This window comes from Onychomys torridus, chromosome 23 (genome assembly GCF_903995425.1).
Source record: "Onychomys torridus chromosome 23, mOncTor1.1, whole genome shotgun sequence".
Lineage (NCBI taxonomy): Eukaryota > Metazoa > Chordata > Mammalia > Rodentia > Cricetidae > Onychomys > Onychomys torridus.
In genome coordinates this window covers 23644201-23664859 of record NC_050465.1, presented here as the reverse complement: position 1 = coordinate 23664859, position 20659 = coordinate 23644201, and the positions used below count along the sequence as shown (strand labels likewise).

Genomic DNA, 20659 nt, shown 5'->3' with positions numbered 1-20659 from the left:
AATGTGCATCTACCTCAGTGCACGCTGTCTCAGGAAGCCGGAAGAATCACGTCCTATGTCACTAAGGATGCCCCTCACTCTGCAGGGGCACCAATTATACAGAGAAAATGGAGGGGAGACTCAGAAGACAGCTTTTAATTTTTAAAGCTGTCAGAACAAGCACAGAAACATGAATGGAGTCACAAAGGAACAGGAAAGCAGGGCCCAAAGGATCAGGGGTGTGGCTGCTGGGAGGCTAGAGAAAGAGCAGGATCTATGGGGTTCACTTATTTATAAAAATTCGCGTTGACACAGGAATTGCACACATATCTGCTATACAATGTGAGCTTGGTTGCACCCTGTGAAATGGGGTAACGGGTACACTTAACATTTGCCCTTCCTTAGGGATGAGAGCTTCTCCACCCGGCTTCTGAGGCAGACAGCATGACCCATAGATCCCTGCTCTGGAATCGGCACTCCTTGGCCCACCTCTCCTCCACTTCAGCCTTGCCATTGCACCCTCTGCCAAGCACCTTTCTGCTATGGGCTGCAATAAGATCAACTGTAGAGGCTGCATGGAACTCTTTAGTTCATCTGAATCTTCAGTTTTTAGGATAAGGGGAAAACAGGGGACTTTTATGAATAGCAAGGATTTGGGAGAAAGGACCGGATTGGATACATCATTAGAGGTAGGCTGATACAAGTGTGTACCACAGAGTACTCTGTAGATGCTGAGAAGTTAGTAAGCATTTCATGACTCAGAAGCCAGAGATCATAAGACACTAAGCTGGAGACCAGCTTGTCGAGGAAGGAGAAGCAGGGCTAAGGGGCAGCAGGGATATCTTAGAACTTAAGCGGTAAAACTTGGGGACAATCTTACAAAGGAAACAAACATACAGGTAACATTATACACACACACACAATACATATATATTATATGTATATTATAATATATATAATAAAAACAAATTCACTGATACCAATGTTTGTGGCTATATGGTCTTTGGGGATGGATGGTAGAAACTACTTTAGCTGGATGCATCATTATGTATAAGGACCACAAAGATTTTTTTTTCTTCAACTGCACTTTCCTTCCAAAATTGAAAATAGAGGAATTAGCCTCTTCTCAAGAGAAAAAAGCAAACCATATTAAATTGCAGGTAGGAACCAACAGCAGAGTGGAGGTGATGGACTTCTTGCTCAGCTGGCTGCCCAAAGCTCCAATTCTCAGCCTGGCTTGATTCTTCCCCAATTCATGCCCTCAAATTTTTATCCCATCAGTGACCAGGTGTCAGTGACGCTGTATCCTAAATAAGTGGTTCTGTCGGATGAAAAGCAGAGAAAAGCAGACTTTGTTGGATAGGATTATTAAGAGGGGGGAGCTGTCAGGCAGGAGGAGGCTGTTGGAATAAGGAGATGCTTCCACTGAGTCTGGAGAAGTGCACAGATGGCCAGAAGGAACAGCATGGGGAAGAGGCACACTGACATAACAAAGATTGTTATCTCCTGGGGCTATACTCCTGTCTTCTTGGAGTCCTTACTGAAGGGCTCTTTGCTAGTGCGGCTGAGGTTGCGGCACAGGTTAGGAGTCCTGGGAAAGAGACAGACAGACACATAGGTGGTTTGACAGGCATCTCCTTCCTGTTGGATGAAACAAGATGTATTGCTTATGCAGAGTGAATAGGTATTTGGAAGGCTGTGTCTGGCTGACCCTGGTGCACCAGCGGCCACCATAGAGTCTTGTGTAAGTCACACAGGGTGGGGGCTTTTTACATTGATTTCCACAATGCAAAGGGCAGAGGGATTTCTTAACCTTTGCTGTTGCCCAGTTTTGCAGGGTCAGGTGGAAGTCAATGCCTCGTTTATCTTAATGGTTAGCATCCAGTCATCCTGACACCCATGATGGCTTGTCATGGCCTCCACCTTCAGAATCTTCTGTTCCCTCCCTCCAACCTGCATGCATCATTCTCTTTAGAACCAAAATAAAATGGAAAGCAAACAACTGCACATTGAAATAAAATGATTCTTAAACTCTTGCATTGACTGCAGGACACAGAATGCTCCTCTGTATGGAGTACCAAATCTCATACCCTGCCTGTTGCCTCAGGCCACTTTCTATGCCAACCCCCCCACCCGCCTCCCTACCTCACCCCCCTGCCCCACATGCCCTGCACTCAGAGCAGTGGTTCCTCTGAAAAAGCCAGCTGGGGCCTTTACTCATGTTTATTGAAATTTTACTCACACCATGGGGCCCAAATTAAACACTGTCTTCTGAAATAGATCTTTGTTGCCCACAAAAATAACATGTTGCCAATCTATGAGTACAGCAGAATATCATTAGGAATCATTTCATTGATTTTTTTTTTTGCCAGTCATGTTTGGTTCTATCTTAGGTCTCTAGGCTATCCAGCATCTGGTTCCCGGCCCTCCAGGCAGTGTCAGGGGTGGGCTTCCTCTTATGGAGTGGGTCTCAAGCTGGACCAGTCATTGGTTGGCCACTCCCACAATTTTTATGCCTCCTATGCCCCAGCACATTGTAGGACAAATTGTAGATCGAAGGTTATGTGGCTGGGCTGGTGTCCCAATCCCTCCATTGAAGTCTTGCCTGGTCACAGGAGATGCTTGGTTCAGGCTCCATTCCCCCATTGCTAGGGGTTTTAGCTAAGGTCACCCTCATAGATTTCTGGGAGTTTCCATTGCACTAAGTTTCTACGTCTTCCCGGAGATGCCTTCAATTCTAGTTACCCATTGAGGGTGGGGCCATCCCTGGACTGGTGGTATTCCTCTCTATAGGAAAGCAAGCTGAGGGAGCCATGAGGAGCAAGCCAGTCAGCAGTACCTCTCCATGGCCTCTGCGTCAGCTCCTGTCTCCAGGTTCTTGTCTGGTTAGAGTTCCTGACTGGACTTCCCTCAATGGTCTGTAATGCAGGATGTGTAAGCCAAAGAAACCCTTTCTTCCCCATGTTGCTTTTGGTCATGGTGTTTCATCCCAGAAATAGTAACCCTAACTAAGACATTATTAGACAAAATATATTATAAATCCCAAAAAATCTTAGAGAAAAGTTTTAAAAGATTCAATAAACAAGAAGATGAAACAATTATATATATCAACACATCTAGTAAAATATCCTAAAATACATAATATAAAACCAGATAGAATTGAAACGATGAACAGAATATTCTAAAATAATAACTAGAGACTTTGGTATGCCACTTTGAGTAAAGAATTAAGGATAAGCAAGGATATAGAAGGTTTAAATAACACAATAAACCAGCAAATCTAACAGACTTACACACAAATTCTACCCACTAACACCACATACATTTTCTCAATTATACATGAAGCATTCAATACAGACCATAGATTAAGTAAAAGTCAAGTTTCAATTGGTTTAATATATATATGTATAATCTGACTATGATTGGATGGAGTTAGAAGTGGACAACAAGAAGGAAAACTGAAACACTCACAAATTTATGAATTCCAACAGTATACTCTCAAAGGATCAACAGACCAAAGAGGGAAATCCCAACGGAGATGAGAAAATACTCAGGTATGTTTAAATAAAAACACAACACAGTGCAGGTGATGAAAAGAAATCTTCACCAAGTGGGACGTCAACAGTGGGGATGCTTACAATGCAGAATACGAATGATCCCCGGGAAAGGGAGATTAGAAGAAAGTGTTTAAAAAATAGTAGAAAGAAGAGCAAAGATAAACATAACAGAGAAAGGAAAAGGTTTTGAAACTCAGAGCTGGTTTGTTTAAAACAAAAACAAAACAAACAAACAAAAAACAAGACCAGCAAACTTGACAGCAATTAAAAGAAAAAAAAGATGATTTTCAAATTATTAGTTACATATAAAAGAGAATATTAATATCAATTGTATAGTAGTAAAAATTACTAGAGGTTTTATTATAGATAGGTGAATAACAGATGAAACAGTTAACATTTTTTTTTTATCTCTAGTTTGTCTTTTTTTTTAGGTTAAAATTTTTTTTTTTAATTTTTGAGATTAGATATAATTATATCATTTCTCCCCTCTTTCCTCCCTCCAAACCTCCCATATGCCCCTCCTTGATCTATTTCAAATTCTTGGCCTCTTTTAATTAATTATTTTTACATTCGTGTACATATTTACAGATGTAACATACTCAATGTTTTCAAGGCTGACCATTTGCTATTATACAGCCAATTAGTGTGTTTTTCCCTGGGGAAAACTATTTCTCCCACTTTCAACAGATAACTTTTTAGAAACAAAATCTACCAATATTAAGTGCGAAGAAATAGAAAATCTGATTGGACTTGCAATAAATACGAGAACTGAGTCAATGAACAAAACCCCTTCTGGGCCAGAATGTTTCACAAGCAAATTCCACCAAGCAATTAAAAGGCTATTATCTTAATATATGTACATATATCAACACTTATAGAAAAAGAGGCTGTGAATTTGAAAATGAGTGTGGGGAGGGGTGTGTGGGGGAAGGTTTGGAATGAGAAAAGGGAAGGAGGAAAAGGTTTAATTGTACTACAATCTTTAAAAATGAAATAAATTACTTAAAACAAGCCAAAAAAGCTATTATCAATTCTTCTCAAACTTATCCAACAAACTGATGAAGTGAGAATAATTCCTAATTCATAGGAAAATAATCAAAGTGGAAAGGAAAATTACCTGCTTGTAGATGACATGAAGTTATATGTCAAAAACTTTAATGAAACTCTACTGTCTTCTGACACATGAATGGATGTGAACAAGGTTATCTGAATACACAGGTTTACCTGCTAGAGATGGAAATCTGAACTAACTTCCACAAGGAAAGCATCATGCTAAGAGAAATGAGCAGACAGAAATCAGACAGAAAAGGACAAACACCCTATGATTCTGTCTATATGAGGCACTTAGAATCATTACGTACATACATACACACATACACACATGCATACATACACACACATATATAACATGTACAAAGAGTGACGACTATCAGGGCTGGGGGAAGGAGGATGGAGAGCTGTGCACTCATCCCAGTTTCAGGTTAGGGTAACAGTAAAGTCCTGGGTAACAGACAGCACTATCCTCACAACCATGTAAACACACTAAAGGCCACTGAACTGTGCACTTTGCAGTGGTTGGGATTCTGAGTTTTATGCCCACACTGAGACAGGAGGGCAAGCCCCACACAGAGAGCAAGGGTCCTACATATGTAACATACTTCAGGAGAGAATAAAATCCAGAAGAGTTTGGGCAAATACCTCACGGCTGGATGGGTCACAGGCCCCAAAGAGATCCCATCACTTTGACTCAGCTGAGTGGACACAGTGATAAACCAACTCCTACTGACCCGGCCATTGTCCAGAGGTCAGCCTATCATGACAGTCATGACCCTAGGTCAGCCTATCATGACAGTCATGACCCTAGGTTAGCCCATCATGACAGTCATGACCCTAGGTTAGCCTATCATGCCAGTCATGACCCTAGGTTAGCCCATCATGCCAGTTTTGACCCTAGGTTAGCCCATCATGACAGTCATGACCCAAGGTCAGCCCATCATGACAGTCATGACAGTCATGACAGCGTGCAGGAGCTCATGCTAGACCAGGCCCCAGTGTAAGGGGTGCAGGTGCTCCCCGGCTGAGGAGATGCTGGTAACGGACAGACGGACAGATTTAATGGTGGCCCCAGCAGGCTAGTGTGGCTCTGGGTTCCCCTAAGAACAGTGGCAGCACACACCATGATTGACGGGTTTGCAGAAACTAAAAAGAGGAAGGGAAGCAAGAGCAGGTCTGGGAGAAGTTGGGGGAAGGAAGTTAATTGAATATGATCAAAATATATTACAAAAAATTCTCAAAGAACTAAAAAGGATGAGAAAAAAGGAACTAACACAGTAATACAAAACAGTTCACTTAAAGAGAAACAAATGATCCTTAATCATGAAAAAAAAAATGTACCTCTAACTCATAGCTTAAAAACACTGACCACCAATTATAAAATGAAAGTGAAAGCATCTTCCAAAGATCATGTGGGCAGAACCAATCTTTAATATTTGATGACACACTATTTTAGTATTTAAATGCATACTCTGGCAAATTGCTATGAAAGTAACAAATGCATGTGTTTCTTTCTTGTGCCATTGGGATATTTATACTAAAAGAATGTTTGCAAAGTGACATATGTCTATGGATATTTATTATAGCATTGCCTTATAATGAACAAGACTGAAAACACCCATGTGCCCACAGTGGAGGTATAGCTAAATAATAGTATATCATCCCATGGAGCTCCATTTCAGCCTGTAGAGGTAGATAAAATCCCTAGAACATATAGCTACATGAAAGAAATTCAAATTAGAACCACGCATATGGCAAACTACTTAACATTTTAAAAGACGAGGTTCAGGCACTCTACTCCTTTGCTTTCTCGGGTACAAAGACACTCTAGAGCATTGCCTGAGGCCACTAACAGCAGGTGCAGGGAGGGATATGAAGATACGCAATGGGTGTAAGAGAGAATTCTCACTGCATACTTTTATATATTTTTAAAATTTCTACTATGAAATTAAAAGGACAAAAAATGCTAAGATATTAATAGGTCTTGCTTTGCCATGAGATTTTAGAGTATTTTGTTAACTGCACCCCCCTTATTTATTAAGCAATACCAAGGATGGAACCCCAGGGCTTTGTGCAAGCTAGAGACATGCTGTGCTGATTGCTAGCCCACATATTCAACTTTTTCATCAGTTTACAAATACTTAAGATAGGCTTTCCCTAAGTTGGCTAAGCAGGACATAAACTTGGGATCCTTATGCCTTAGCCTCCTGAGTGGCTAGAACTATGGGCCATGGGTTTGGAACTATCCATTGGAGCCTGGTGGGTTTACTGTTTGGTAGTAATTGAAGGACACTGATTATTCTTTCTGCAGAATCCATCAGTTGACAATAGTTTAACTGGAAGGATTAAGACTCTATGAGTCACTTTCTGATCCATGAAGTGATAGTCTCAGTGTTGTACAGGCCTACTGCAGGGTACCACAACTGCTATGCAATCATGTTTGCAATGTTGGGACCAGGCTCTGAAGACAGCATCTCCATCTCTCCTCCCTGTCTTCTGCATCTCACTCTTCTTGACCCTTCTACTTCAGTTTCCTGGAGCCTAAGGGGTACTATATAAATGTCTAGCTTAGGGCTGAGCATTCAACTGTCATTTATCCTAAGCATCCTGAGAGGCCATAAATCTCTGCATTCACCATTGATCAATACAAAAAGAAGATTCTCAAATTATGGATGAGAGGGGTATTTGTCTATGGGTATAAACATTAATATTTAGAGTGCAATCTGGTACCATATCAATATAGCTAAAAAAAAGTTCTGATCTTTCCAGACATTTTTTCAAAATTGGATTGTGTTAACAGTACTGAGCATGTATTGACTCCTATGCAGCAGGGCTCAAATCTAATCCAAGAACAGTTGGTTACTCCCATAACAGTCATGCCAATATTGTACTTATGGGCATGTCTTGTCTGCCAGGTGACACTATTGTTTGTTGGTCATAGGATCATAACTGGGGAACACTGTTGTTGTTTTTCTCCTCTAACAGTCTGCTCAACAACTCTGGCACTATGGAAGTAGGGAAAAAAGCCTTCTCCCCGGCTCCCACTGTCTTGCTTCCTATCTTGCAACTGAGGCATGTTCGGGCTTTAGAAATGGGAACTTGAGCCGGGCGCGGTGGTGGCGCACGCCTTTAATCCCAGTACTCGGGAGGCAGAGCCAGGCGGATCTCTGTGAGTTCAAGGCTAGCCTGGTCTCCAAAGCGAGTTCCAGGACAGGTACAAAGCTACACAGAGAAACCCTGTCTCGAAAACCAAAAAAAAAAAAAAAAAAAAAAAAAAAAAAAGAAATGGGAACTTATCATCTATTTCTGGTGGAGGATCAAAAGCAATGGCATTAGCCTATATTGCCTTGGAGATTCCCCCAGGGTCTCTCACAATGTATCAGGAGGTATTCCATACCCAGATGGGATTTCTGTTTGATAACAATGACTTCCTAAGAAAATCATTATCCAGCAATGCAGAACATTTCCCTCTTAACTACCTTTTAAGCTTATATCTTCTAATTAGATTACAAGTCAGTAAGTTTCCATATGGCTATTTCCTAGATCCTTCATTTTGCTTAACTATTTCTCCCCTCACCTCCCCATTCCCCCGCCTCAACACCTGACTGAACCTTTTAGCCCCCGGTAGTTTTCTCTACTTTCATACGAGTTTTTACTCATCCCTTACCCTTAAAACATTTCTAGTTTCATGACTTCTTTAAGTTCTATAAGGTAAACACAAAGAACTAAACATTTGAAGGTAAGACCCACATATGAGAGATAACACATGGTGTTTGTCACTCTGGGTCTGGATTTCCTGGGTTTATTATTATTCCTATAATTTTTCCTAGTTCCATTGTACTACTTGCAAACTTCTTTTCTTTTTTACATCTGAATAGAATTCCATTGTGTTTATGCACTACATTTTCATTATCCACTCATCACTGATTGACCCCTAGGCTGTTGCCATGTCCTACCTATTGTGAATAGAGCATCAGTGAATGTGAATGACCAAGTATGTCTGTAAAAGATATAGACTTCCAAGGTATAAACTCCCAATATATAGATTTCCAATAGTGGTATAACCCAAATTATGGTATTATCTAGTTGTTTTGAAAGACCTCCATACTGATTTCTACAACAGATACATCAGCTTATACTCCCACTACCAGTGAATAAAACTTCTCCCTTCCTTATATCCTCTTCAGCACCTGCTATCACTTGACTTTTTAATAAAAGCTATTTTGACTTGGGTGAGACATAATCTGAAAGTAGTTTTAGGTTGCATTTTCCTGGTGGTTAAGGATGTTGAACACTTTTCAATTTTTTTCTTAGCCATTGATATTCTTATTTTTAGATCCTCTGTTCTATTCTTTACTCTGGTTCTTCTTCAGCTGTTTGCTTTCTTGGTGTTCTTTCTACATTCTAGACATTAACCCTCTGTCAGATACATAAGTGGTATTTACCTTCTCCCATTTAAAGGTTGTCTTTTATGTGAATAATAATTTCCTTTGCTGTTTAGAAACTTTGTACCTTCATGAAGTCCCACTTGGCAATTGTTGGTCTTATTTCCTGAGTGCATGACATCCTTATTAGGAAGCTATTACTTGTGCCTATGTCTTATAGTATACGATTCAGTTCCATGTTTTATAACTTAATGATGCATCTCAAGACCTCATTCAAACAAGAACAAACCAACCCCAAACTGAGAAGAAAGCAATGAAAACAACCAAACAAACAAATTACTGAAATGAAGAGTTTGATCTTGGGGAAAAAAAAGCAAATTTGATAAATCATTAGCTGAATTAACCAAATAAATAAATAAATAGAAAAGAAACCTAAATTAATAACTTTAGAGACAAAAGGGAGCCCTTACAAGAGAGGATCATAGGATGTACTTTAAAACCATAGCCAAAATTCTGTCACAAGATGGGATAGATAAACTTCAGGCCCAGCCACCACTAAGAAGCTATTGGAAGTCGATTGTGGGAGGCAAGGGGGTGTGATCCCTTTTTGAGGATGTGTCTATCAGTTGGATTCTCATGTTCCAGTGGATGACTTCACACCCATGTCCATATAGGCAGTAATAACATGACTTAGTGAGCTATATAAGAAAAAGGAAAGAAAACAGGAAGGAAGTTGTAAGGGGTGTGTGGAAGGCAAATGAGGGTTGTTGTTGGTAGAAATGGGTAGTAATCTCTGCCTTTGGATAAGATCGCGTGTAGTCTATGCGCCTCTCGGCTTAATAGTTTGAGATTGTCATATTTTATTGTACACATGTATGAAATTCCCAATCATTACAAACTAGAAAATTTAAAAAGAATGGGACAAACTCTTAAATGTATAGGACCTACCAAAGTTATTCAAGAAGTGATTTAACAAAAAAAAAATTGAAGAGATTTATCACAAGCAAGGGGATTGAAGCAGCAGCTAAAAACCTACCAACCAAAAAAAGCCTGGGGCCAGATGGATTCACCGCAGAATTTTACCAGACCTTTAGTGAGGAACTAAAGCTAATGTTTTTCAAGTTAGTCCATAAAAGAGAAAAGAAAAGAATCTTTCCAAATTCTTTTTATAAGGCAGCATTATGCTGATTGCTAACCCATGTTCAGACATAACCAAAAAAAAAAAAAATTATAGACCAATCTCCCCAGTGAACATAGAGGCAAAATGTCTCAATAAATACTTGCCAATTACATTCAAAAATACACCATAATCATTTTGGCTTCATTCCAGAGATGGTTCACCACATATAAATCAATATATACAACGTATCATATAAATGGACTCAAGGACAGAAATCACATGATCATTTCAGTAGATGCAGAAAACAACTTTGGTAAATTCCAATATCCCTATAGAACGAAAGCCCTGGAGAATCTAAGGATACAGTTATTGTATCTCAACATAATTGAGGCTGCACACAACAAACCCATGGCCAATATCTTGTTAAATGAAGAATAAGTCAAAGCATGCCCACTAAAATCAGGAACACCATAACCATGTCCACTATATTCATTAGTTTTCAATATAGTATTTGAAGTCTTAGCTAGAACAATAAGGCAAGAGAAGAAAATAAGAGATGAACAAATAGAAAAGGAAGAAGTATTCTTTTTTTCAGAGGAAATGATTCTATTCATGAGACTCTCAAGACCCCAACAGACAATTCCTACAGCTCATGAACACTCCCAGCAAAGTGACAAGTTACAAATGTAACATACAGAATCAGTAGCCTTCCCATACACCAATAATAAACATACTGACAAGGTAACCATGGAAACAATCTTATTCATAAGAGCCTCAAAAATACATTGGAAGAAACCTAAACACAAAAGTAAAACACATGAACAAGGAAAGCTTTAAAACACATACAAGAGAAATAGAGGAAGATACTAGAAGATGAAAAGACATCTCATGGATGGGCAAAATCAATACCATCCTACTGAAAACAGTCCACAGATTTGATACAATCCTAGTCAAAATTGCAACTTCATAATTCATAGAAATTAAAAAAATATACCCCAAATTCATGCAAAAACCCCCTTATAACCAAAGAAATTTTGAGCAGTGAGAATAATGTGAGAAGCATTAGCATACCTGATTTCAAGATATACTACAGATCCAGAGTAAGGAACTCAGCATGATGCTGGTGCTTAGCAGACACACAGATCAATGGGCTAGAGTAGGGGACCCAAATATTAGCCCATGAAACTGTAGATGTCTAATTATCTCACAAATGCACACTGGAGGAAGACAGTTTCCTCAACAGATGGTGCTGGAGAACTGGTTGTTCACATGCAGAAGAAAGAAACCAGCGCAAAGACTTGTACAGCCACTAACATCCATGCCCACCCATCTGTACTTGTCTTAGGCAGCAGTCATGGTCAGGTATGAGGAGGGATATGAATACAGAACACATCAGAAGAGCTGAGCTATGTGATGGAGTTGGGTCAGGAGTCTGCTGAGTAGCCTGGTAAATCAAGACTCCTGGAACAGAGAGGCAGCAGGCAGGACCTCGAGACCTATACATGCTGTAAAGTCAGGACCAGGAGCAAGGTCTGTGCAAACAGTGGGCACCATTGGTAGTACATGCCTTGGAGGAGCAGAGGGAGGGTAACCCTGTCACGAAGGAGAAGAGGGAGAAATTGGTAAAACATGTGGGACTCTGAGCCAAGGACAACTCCCCAGGAACCTCTGAATTTCCTGTTTCTGCCAAGACTGTAATTTACTATGTTACTACGCAAAGTACACAGACAGGTCAGAGACACACAGATGCACAGGCTCTTAGCCCAGCCTTCCTCTCTGATGTTTCCAGCTACTAGAGTTCTATTCTTCTTGGTCTTAATGGAGCCTAAGAACAGAACTGCCCTATTACATGAGTCAGTTGGAGTTGGAGGGTTACCGTTCATCTAGTGCCTTCACTCATCCATTATTTAGAATTACAAACACATACAATTCTTTTTGCCCTGTACCACAGTTCTTGTTTATATCTCTCGAGAACCCAAGTTTATATTCTCTAAACTTGCCATACTTTTCATGACACCAAGATTCTGGCTAGCTGTTCAACAAGGCCCAAGGTTCAAGTAATACTTGGTCTGTTTGTTTGAGACAGGATCTCTCGCCCAGCTGGCCTTGAAATGGCTTTCCTTTTTCTGCTTTTGGGTGCTGGGATTGCAGGCGTCTGCCCCAATGCCTGACAAAGTAATAGTGTCTGCCTAAGGAGCTTCCCCTCTCTCTTTCTTCTTAAGACAGACATTAAAATTCAAGAGCCAGAGCATGGATAAGAAGTACTAATGAAAATGTCGCCGAAGTGAGAGTTTAAATTTTAACATGTCGGTGTAGTAAGAAGTTCAGGCTGCATGTGAAGGGCCAAGCCATTCTGGTATGACAGGTTTCATGCCTTTGAAATGTCCTCCAAGCATCACATAAAAAACCCCTGTGATTCATTTTGACCAGTGATGACTCAAATTATTAAAACAAAATAAAAACGAAAAATCAAACCTGAGCAAGCCCAGCTGGACAGCAGCACTCAGAAGAGGGAGCTTGGAGTCTGTCTGCAGCTAGTTGCTGTGAGGAGTCAGCGCTGGGCTGATCTCTTGTAGGGCTGATCTGGTTTCAATCTGTGTTTCTACGTGCTTTTTTTTTTTTTTTTTTTAATCAGTGTTGGCCTAGATTTCCAAAGTTGAGTGGAAATGGAAATATTCTTTCTCTCCCTTTAACCCATCTGTCTCCTTTTATTTACATAATATAACATCTTTTCCCCTGAAGAATTCTGTTTTTGAAGAAGACAAAATGAAAGTAACATAAATGGGAAATTTCCTTGTGGAACTGTGAAACATAGGATCTTCCCCTCAGATCAGCTCTCAGCTCGGCCTCGCCACCACCGGAATCCATGTGAATGAGGGTACAGAACTAAGACCAGAATCAAGTTGCGTCTGTCAAGTGACTCGTGGAGCCCCACCTCCTCCCCCAAGACAGAGCAAGGGGATATTTCTGTAACCTGCTAATAATGGTTCTTGATTCCAAAGCAAGGAAACCAGCCTGGATAATAAGTCTGCTGAGTGGCAGCAGGAGAGAGTTCACCATTGCATTAAGTCTGCCTTTACTGTGGCTTTCAGAATAATTCATCAACTTACAGAAGCTCACTGACGTCATGGAAAAGCACATTACCAGCAAGAAATGATTTTAGAGAACTTCATTGCTGCTATATGTGTTTTTAATGGCTGAAAAATACAGAGAAGAGAAAGTGCCATGTGCCAGTTATCATGTTCTTCCAGCCACAAGAGCATTTTAAAAATTAAGATTAATTAAAAGTTAAGATTAAGAGATGAAAGTAGTTTCTCTTGTTGTCTCTCTGTAATTATAGTATTTTCTAGGAGACAGGACATGTGTGTGCTGGGGCGTGGCTGAACTCTGTCCACATTAGGACTGTATCCTTATTTACTCATCTAGGACATCATGGTCAATAGATATTTTGCTGTTGCCTCAATATGAATCTATTCAAACTGCTTCCCATGTTCTGACATCATTTACTCTTAGGAAGGTAATATCACACCAACACCCTGAGGCCATGTCATCCTCTTTTCTTTGTATTCAGCTTACGTCAGACCAGTCAATGGTAACACTAGTGTTAGAGACAGAACTGGTCTTAGCACAGCGCTGGAATCTCTTCCGATCTCCAGTGTCTGGTCAGGATACTAACACACAGAACAAAGCAACATAATTTTGGGCTGATGGTTTCTGAGGGGACACTTTTAAGTAAGGAACCATAGTCACCCCTTGCTGAAAGGATGGCCTGGCTGCTTTTCCAAATCCCACTCACAGGAAAATTTGATTTTGGACAGAAACTTTTTTTTGGGGGGGGGTAGAAGCACATGAAAGCCAAGCTTCACTTAAAGACAGTATTTGTAGTAACTATCCAGCTATGGGCTGCTGGACAGTGACCACTGTGGGTGGGCATCTGAGGAACCAGTACAGCACTGTACTGCTGTGGATCTGACATCCAGGAATGAGACCAGATTAGGGCAAAGCAGAAAACATGGTGCTGAGGACACAAATCACTACAGACCAGGAGTTGAAGAACAGCTCCCTAAAGTGTTTTCCCAAGGGACACAGCTTCCAGGGGAAACTGCAGGTTATAGCTGCCTGATGGTGAAATTAAAAAGCAAGGATGAGCATAAAAATAAAACCCAGGAAACAGACAAACTCTTACAATTCTCTGTTGTGAAGGATTTTTGAAAGTGTACACAGGCCAGAGTTGTCCAAGAGACTCTTAAAACATTATTGGCTATTGCTCTTATCCTTGGTTGAGCCCCTGCCCCAGAGGTGAAAGATAAGATGCTACTGCTTGCCAGGCAGTGGTGACTCACACCTTTAATCCCAGCACTTGGGAAGCAGAGGCAGGCAGATCTCTGTGAGTTCGAGGCCAGCCTGGTCTCCAACGTGAGCTTCAGGAAAGGTGCAAAGCTACACAGAGAAACCCTGTCTCGAAAAACAAACAAACAAACAAACAAAAAGATGCTATTGCTTAAGGCTTCGTGTACTTCAGAAACAGAGCCCAGAGGCTCCTTAGTCAGAACTGATTTGAAAGCCTCCCCACTACAGACCAGCTTCATGGTATCAGAAGGTACCATTTGAGCTTCCAAAGTGGGGAAGCAACCAATAATCCTACACAGATATGACATCTATGAACCCCAACAATGAACAAGCATGGCATGATAAATTTAACATTGCATTGGCGATACACATACCTTGATGGTAACCAACATCTCTCTAACTGGACTTAAGCCCCATTCAACCAGAGGGAACCTATGCACAGTGCTGGAAAACTAGCCAACTACCCAAGGGTAATGAAATCATGGATCTTGGAGAAGAACCTACAGCCACCATTTTACATCAGGATAATCCCTAACAACATTCTAAACATTTGTCCTTATACCCAAAGGTAAGAGTAGTCTTTGCCTCTCATCAAGGAAACTTGTCTCTGTATCCAGAGGAGAACATTGTAGAAAACTACAGTCAATCAAAATGTGGAGTTGTGGAGCAGCTGTAAGGTTCAAGGAACATTGCAGAAGAAGGAGCAGGAAGATTGTAAGAGCCAGAGGATCCGGGAGTTTGTTGTATGACTGTATCTCTTAGGAATGTCAGAAGCTACACCTACAAAGTCTCCCCAACACAACTGCCTAAACACGAGCTGAACAAAGACATCAACAGACACTGTAAAGTGGACAGGGAAAGTCCACGAAGAAGATTCAGCCCTACACAAAGACCTGCAGAGTAAGGAGTGCTGAGAGAGAGACAGTCTTCCCCAGGGAAGAGCACACCATTGGTTATCCTCCACCAAATGGTCAGCGCTGAAAACTTCTATACAAGTAACATTATACAGACAGAGTAGATTATATTTATGGATTATATATGTATATACGTGTACATATATGAATGCAATGACAATAAATGAAAAGAGAGATTATGTATTTGAAAGGGAGCAAAGAGGGATATTTAAGAGGACTCCGAGGGAGGAAAGGGAAGGCTAAATGATATAATTATATTTTCTCAAAAGACGAACTAAAAAAGAAAGTATACTCAAGAATCTCATTCCAATGTTTGTTAGCTTTTTGGTACTGTAACAGAATATCTGGGGCTGGTTAGTTATAAAGAAAAGTATTTATTTTGAGCATAGTTTTAAGCTAGGAGCCCAAGTAGCATAGCAAAGACTCTGGAAAGCTTCCTTGGATTGCATCACATTGAGGTAGAATGTATCCCTCTCTGTGTTCTCTCTTCTCATCAATAAGCATGAAGAATTCCATGTGGGAGCTCTACCCCAGTGGCCCATCTAGTCACTTCCCAAAGGCTGCACTTCTAAACACTATGGTTGGATTTTCTACCTTCACAAAACCATTATCATAGGACTACGGGAATTACACACAAACATGAGTTCTGGGTAAACCATGCTCAAACCACAGCCACTGGTTTTACCGAGAGTTCCCAGGAAGAAGTGCTTTTCTCTTATTGTTAATGGCAATGAGATGCGCTAGTTTCCCAGTGGGCTGGCACTGAAAGCCCCAACATTGGCCTCTTAAATTGTTTGCCCATGTGTGGAAACTTGTATGGATTCTCATGGGTCTATGTCCTAGGACCATGGTGCTCCTAAGTCTTGAGGCCAGCTTATCACTCTTGTTCTAGTTCTGATTCACTTTTCTGGAACTTCTGCTTCGCTACAGCAACTGATGCTGTGCAGTTCTGGTGAAGGCTTCCTTGTGCCTCACTGGCACATGCCCTCATTATACCACCAGTGGTCACACTGGTATGTGACTGAAGGTCCAGTGCTGAGGCCAAGAGAAACTTCCTAGCCTTGGGTGATTTCCAGTGAAGACCCAGGGGGCAAGCTCTTGCAGCAGGAGCTCGGCCACCAGCACTGGGAGGTAGCTCTTCTAGAATGGAGGATCACAGTGCCAGGCACTGACTCCTATCTTGTCCCACCCTTCTCTCCCCAAGCTTCCTGCACTGTCTTGCTCCTCTCCCAACTTTTCAACTACAACTGGCCAGACACCAGCTGTATCCTGACTCAGAATGGAAAGTAAAGGAGTCTCTAATGAACTATGCTCCCCACTAGTCCATAAAGCTTTGTCTGTGTTCTTCCATTGACTCTTAAACTTTCAAGAAGCATATGCTTTGGCATGTCAGGCCACCTGCTTTATGAGTATTACAAAGTATCCTCAGATATCCCTTGTCATGTGCCATGTGGTGACTCCTAGACCTTTTCTATGGGGTTATTCTTGCATCTCTAATGTTATACAACTTTCCATGGTTTCAATTGATTTCTCTCTCCCATTGTGTAAATGCTGAGACCCCTACAACCCTCACTTTTGCCTGTGGACCTGACACACACTAGACAATCAAAAGTATTTGCTAGATGACTGACCAAGTAAAAGGGATTGATGTGGTACTGACCTTTCTCATGACATGCTTCATTACCTGTGTTTCTGTCTCCTGAGGCTACCCTGGTAGAGAAACAGTTGTTCAGTTTTCTAGTAACCAGTTATCCATGGAGGTCAAATCTCTGTGAGTCCATTAACCAAAGATTTCATTATTCTGAGCCTTGTTTTTTTTTTCCCTGCTCTGGGAAATGAATCTCAATACTTCTTGTTCATTCTGCTAAATATGGGGTTGTTAGTATGTCAAAACTGATTTTTAAAGTTGCTTTTTACAAATACCGACACAAATGCAATGCATTTTTAAAACTGAAAGTCCCTGAGGGTGATTCTGTATCAACTTTTACAGTTTCACACATGATTGATGCATTCTGTAGAAGTTCCCTTACTTTTAAAAGAAGAATAGACTATGAACAAGCTCTCATTTTATAGAGGTGATAAATTAATTCATCTAATAGTCCACCCACTCCATCCATCCATCCATCCATCCATCCATCCATCCATCCATCCATGCACTCACCCTCCTTGTAGACTGTCATTGAGTACACAGACCAACAACTATGATGCTACAGTATGGTTGGATATAAGAAGGAAAAACAGAAACTATTTTGATGGGAGAGAAAAAGGACTCTGTTCTCCAGTCACCATAGATGGATGCTTTGGAAGTCCACACTGGAATCTAACTAAATTACTGGGAGTAGATTAGGCTTTTGTGCATGTGTTTGTCAGCAGGGAGGGTAGAGGTGGGCAGTGGCAGCAACATAAGCAGAGACATGGCTGGACCTCAGAGCAAGGAAAAGAAACAGAGGGGCTGGAAGATAGGGATGGTGAAGCAGAGGTTAAAAGGAATGGGTGAGAAAGAGTTTCCTTAAGAAAACCTGACTTCACACTCAGAACAATATGGGGACTGTAAGGAGCTTTCCATGGAAATATGACATGATTACATTTGACATTAAAAATGTCGCTGTGGCTTGTGTGAGAACAGAGGGTAGGAAAATGAAAAGAGAGGGACTATCTTTACGGCAATCAGGTGAGACATGATGATACTCAAATTTGGGTAGCCTCAGCTCAAATGGGGGAGTCACAGAAGGACAAAGGAGTCAAGAGGTAGACTCAATAGATGCCCTCCCTACCCGCTTTTCCAGAGAGGGTGGTGTTGATAGAAAAGCCATTGCTGTTATCTGCTTTCTGGCTCTAGTTAGAATGAGGAGATGCCATTCACTGACAGAGAAACCAGGGGAAAGAGGAGGTCTGCTGTGGAAATGTCATACCCCAGAGGGACTCTGTAAAGAAAGGAGACAAGATCTGTGGAATGCTTTCAAGTATTCAACCTTAAATTAAAAAGTCTGGGGCTGAAGTTGTGGGAGGAAAGTCAGGCCAGTAGAGCATGGTGCTCATAATGCTTTCAGAAAGAGAGGGTTGGGTGGCCTGTGCAAAGCCAACTGTGCTATGTGTGACTGTGTCAGACTTGTGGAACCTGGTCTTTTATGTCACAGGAGTAAAGGGTCTGCACCAGCTAGAAATGAGCATCTTCTCAAATATATATGGTAGTCGTAGACTCTCATTGGGTTCTAAGAACACAAAAATACATAAAGACACCAGTCCCCCTTATTCAGAAGACATGTGTCCTAAAAGCCCAATGCAGTCTCTGAAATCTTGCACTTGTATACAGTACTAGGTTTTTTTCTTATACAAACATTCTATAAAGCATACTTAATTAGGCAGAGTAAGAGATTACCAATAAATAATAGTGTAAAAGAACAATAAAATGGGCCACTACTAAGTACAGCTAGAATTACTTGAACTTAAACTACTATAATACTGTCTCTATATGAGAATCAAGATGGCAATTAGCAGGTAGCTATCATGGACACCATGGCTATGCTGGTCAAAGTGATCAGAGGTCTGGTGAAGCAAAGCAATATGTCATTTCATCGCACTGCTCACAAAGTACACAATTTCAAACCCATACATTATTTATTTCTGGTATTTTCCACTTAGGAATTTCTGAACACAGGTGACTCCAAGTAGCTGAAGCCACATCATGTAAAGGCCTGGATGAGAGGAGAGTACAGAATGATACTGGTAAGGAAAGAGCACATATAAATTAATCAGGGCATAGAGCTATCTCCCCACTGTGTCCTGAGACCATTGCAGAAGATAAGCACCTGGATGAGGCAGTTGGGTCTGGCCCCGTTCAGGAAGATGGGATATAGCTTAGCACAAAGTGTTGGGGGTCCCCAGGAAGGGTCATCTTGGCATTCAGCAGTACGTAAGTTGGGTCACTCATGGCTTACTACAACAGACCATGTTCCAGAGAAAGGAAAGGATTCTTTGAGTGCCACATGGCTGGTGCCGTGATGAATGAGTGGATGTCCCATTTACTGAAATGGTACCTTCATAGCAATGGAGTCTTTTTTTCAAAAAGGAAGAAAAATAAATTTCCAGGTCAGATGCCAGAGGCCTTGAAGGATGGTGGGTTTGGATTCCATTCTGCAGATACTGGATGTCAAGTAAGGAATGTCTGGTCAACTCCTAACTGTGTAGTCATATCTGTGTGTGGCTACAGTTCAAATCTCTTTCAGGTCATTTCAGATAGAGGCCATTTCTTATTATCCTCTGGCTGCTCCTTAGGGACTAGTTTGGTGCCTTTAACTCAAGTATTTTTTGCAGAGGAGATCAATGGTCTGGGAGAGGCAGAGATGGAGCATATTCAACAAGAACCGACCAGCTGATGTTTATGGTGGATTTTCCTAGGTACAGTGGGGTGTGACATTGAGGACTCCTCTTTCTCTTGAGTAGCTGCCTTTGTTTATATCATTGCCTACGAACTGGGCATCTTGTCCTTTCTGTTATTCAACAAAAATATTTGTTGAAAACTTAGTTGATCAGGAAGAGTAAGAAGCAGGCAAGAAAAAAAAATGGTGGCTATGCTAAGGTGCTTGGGGGCAAGGTGCTATAAGGAAGATTAGTGAGCAGGAGACAATTTCAACAGGATTCCTCAAGAGGGCATTGTCTATGATGACCACAGAGAACATGGGAGGCCCCTAACTAAGAACAGAGTTCTTCTTCTGGTTAAGCTGAAAAAGAGCTAAGACCAGGAAGGTAGACAGCTAAGCAGAGGGGAAAGAGAAGGGTACAGGGGCAGGCAGAGGAAAAGTGCTGTGAGGAGCAGGCTGGAGATAGGCTGGGAGGGTAGAGAGGCAAGGTCAGGGGAGCAGAGGGTGTGCCAAAGGTCCATCTGAGCTAGTATCTAGGGGTAAGGCTTACAGCCCTGCTGGGGTATGTGGGTATCAGTAGGATCCTAGTCTACTATTTAGAAAAAAAAAAGAAAAAGAAAAAAGAAATAGCAAAACAGATAGAAGAAAGCAACTAAAAGTATTTCATGTTACCAGCAGAGGACTACATCTTTCTCCTCCTTGGAAAGATATTTCAAAATTTAGAATTGAGGGAAAAAACACATAAAGTGGATTTAGAGGCAGCTTAAATGAAAATGGACAGCCTCAGCTTGCTGGCAGCCAGAAGCGAGCCTCCAGGAGGGACCGAGTGAGGAATGCCACCCCGCAGTAGACCCAGATAAAAGGAAAACAGTCTACTCCTGATATTGGCACTGAGTCATAGAGCAGCAGCAGCTGTGGAATTTTATTTACTGTTCTAGAA

General features: G+C 41.2%; 1 protein-coding gene and 1 pseudogene across 2 annotated transcripts in view; both read right to left on the bottom strand.

The window, feature by feature from the left end:
• The window catches only part of LOC118572905 (lethal(3)malignant brain tumor-like protein 4), a 106838-nt gene that overhangs the window by 33053 nt on the left and 53126 nt on the right, over positions 1–20659 (bottom strand). The window contains exon 1 of one of the 2 annotated variants that reach the window (XM_036172728.1): positions 12570–12645. The exons of the other annotated variant lie outside the window; for it this stretch is intronic. The gene's annotated coding sequence lies outside the window, so the exon portion shown is untranslated. Of the gene's footprint in view, positions 1–12569; positions 12646–20659 lie in introns of those variants that run through there. 2 annotated transcript variants of the gene reach the window in all.
• LOC118573412 overlaps positions 1492–20659 on the bottom strand; it is a 26556-nt pseudogene continuing 7388 nt past the window's right edge.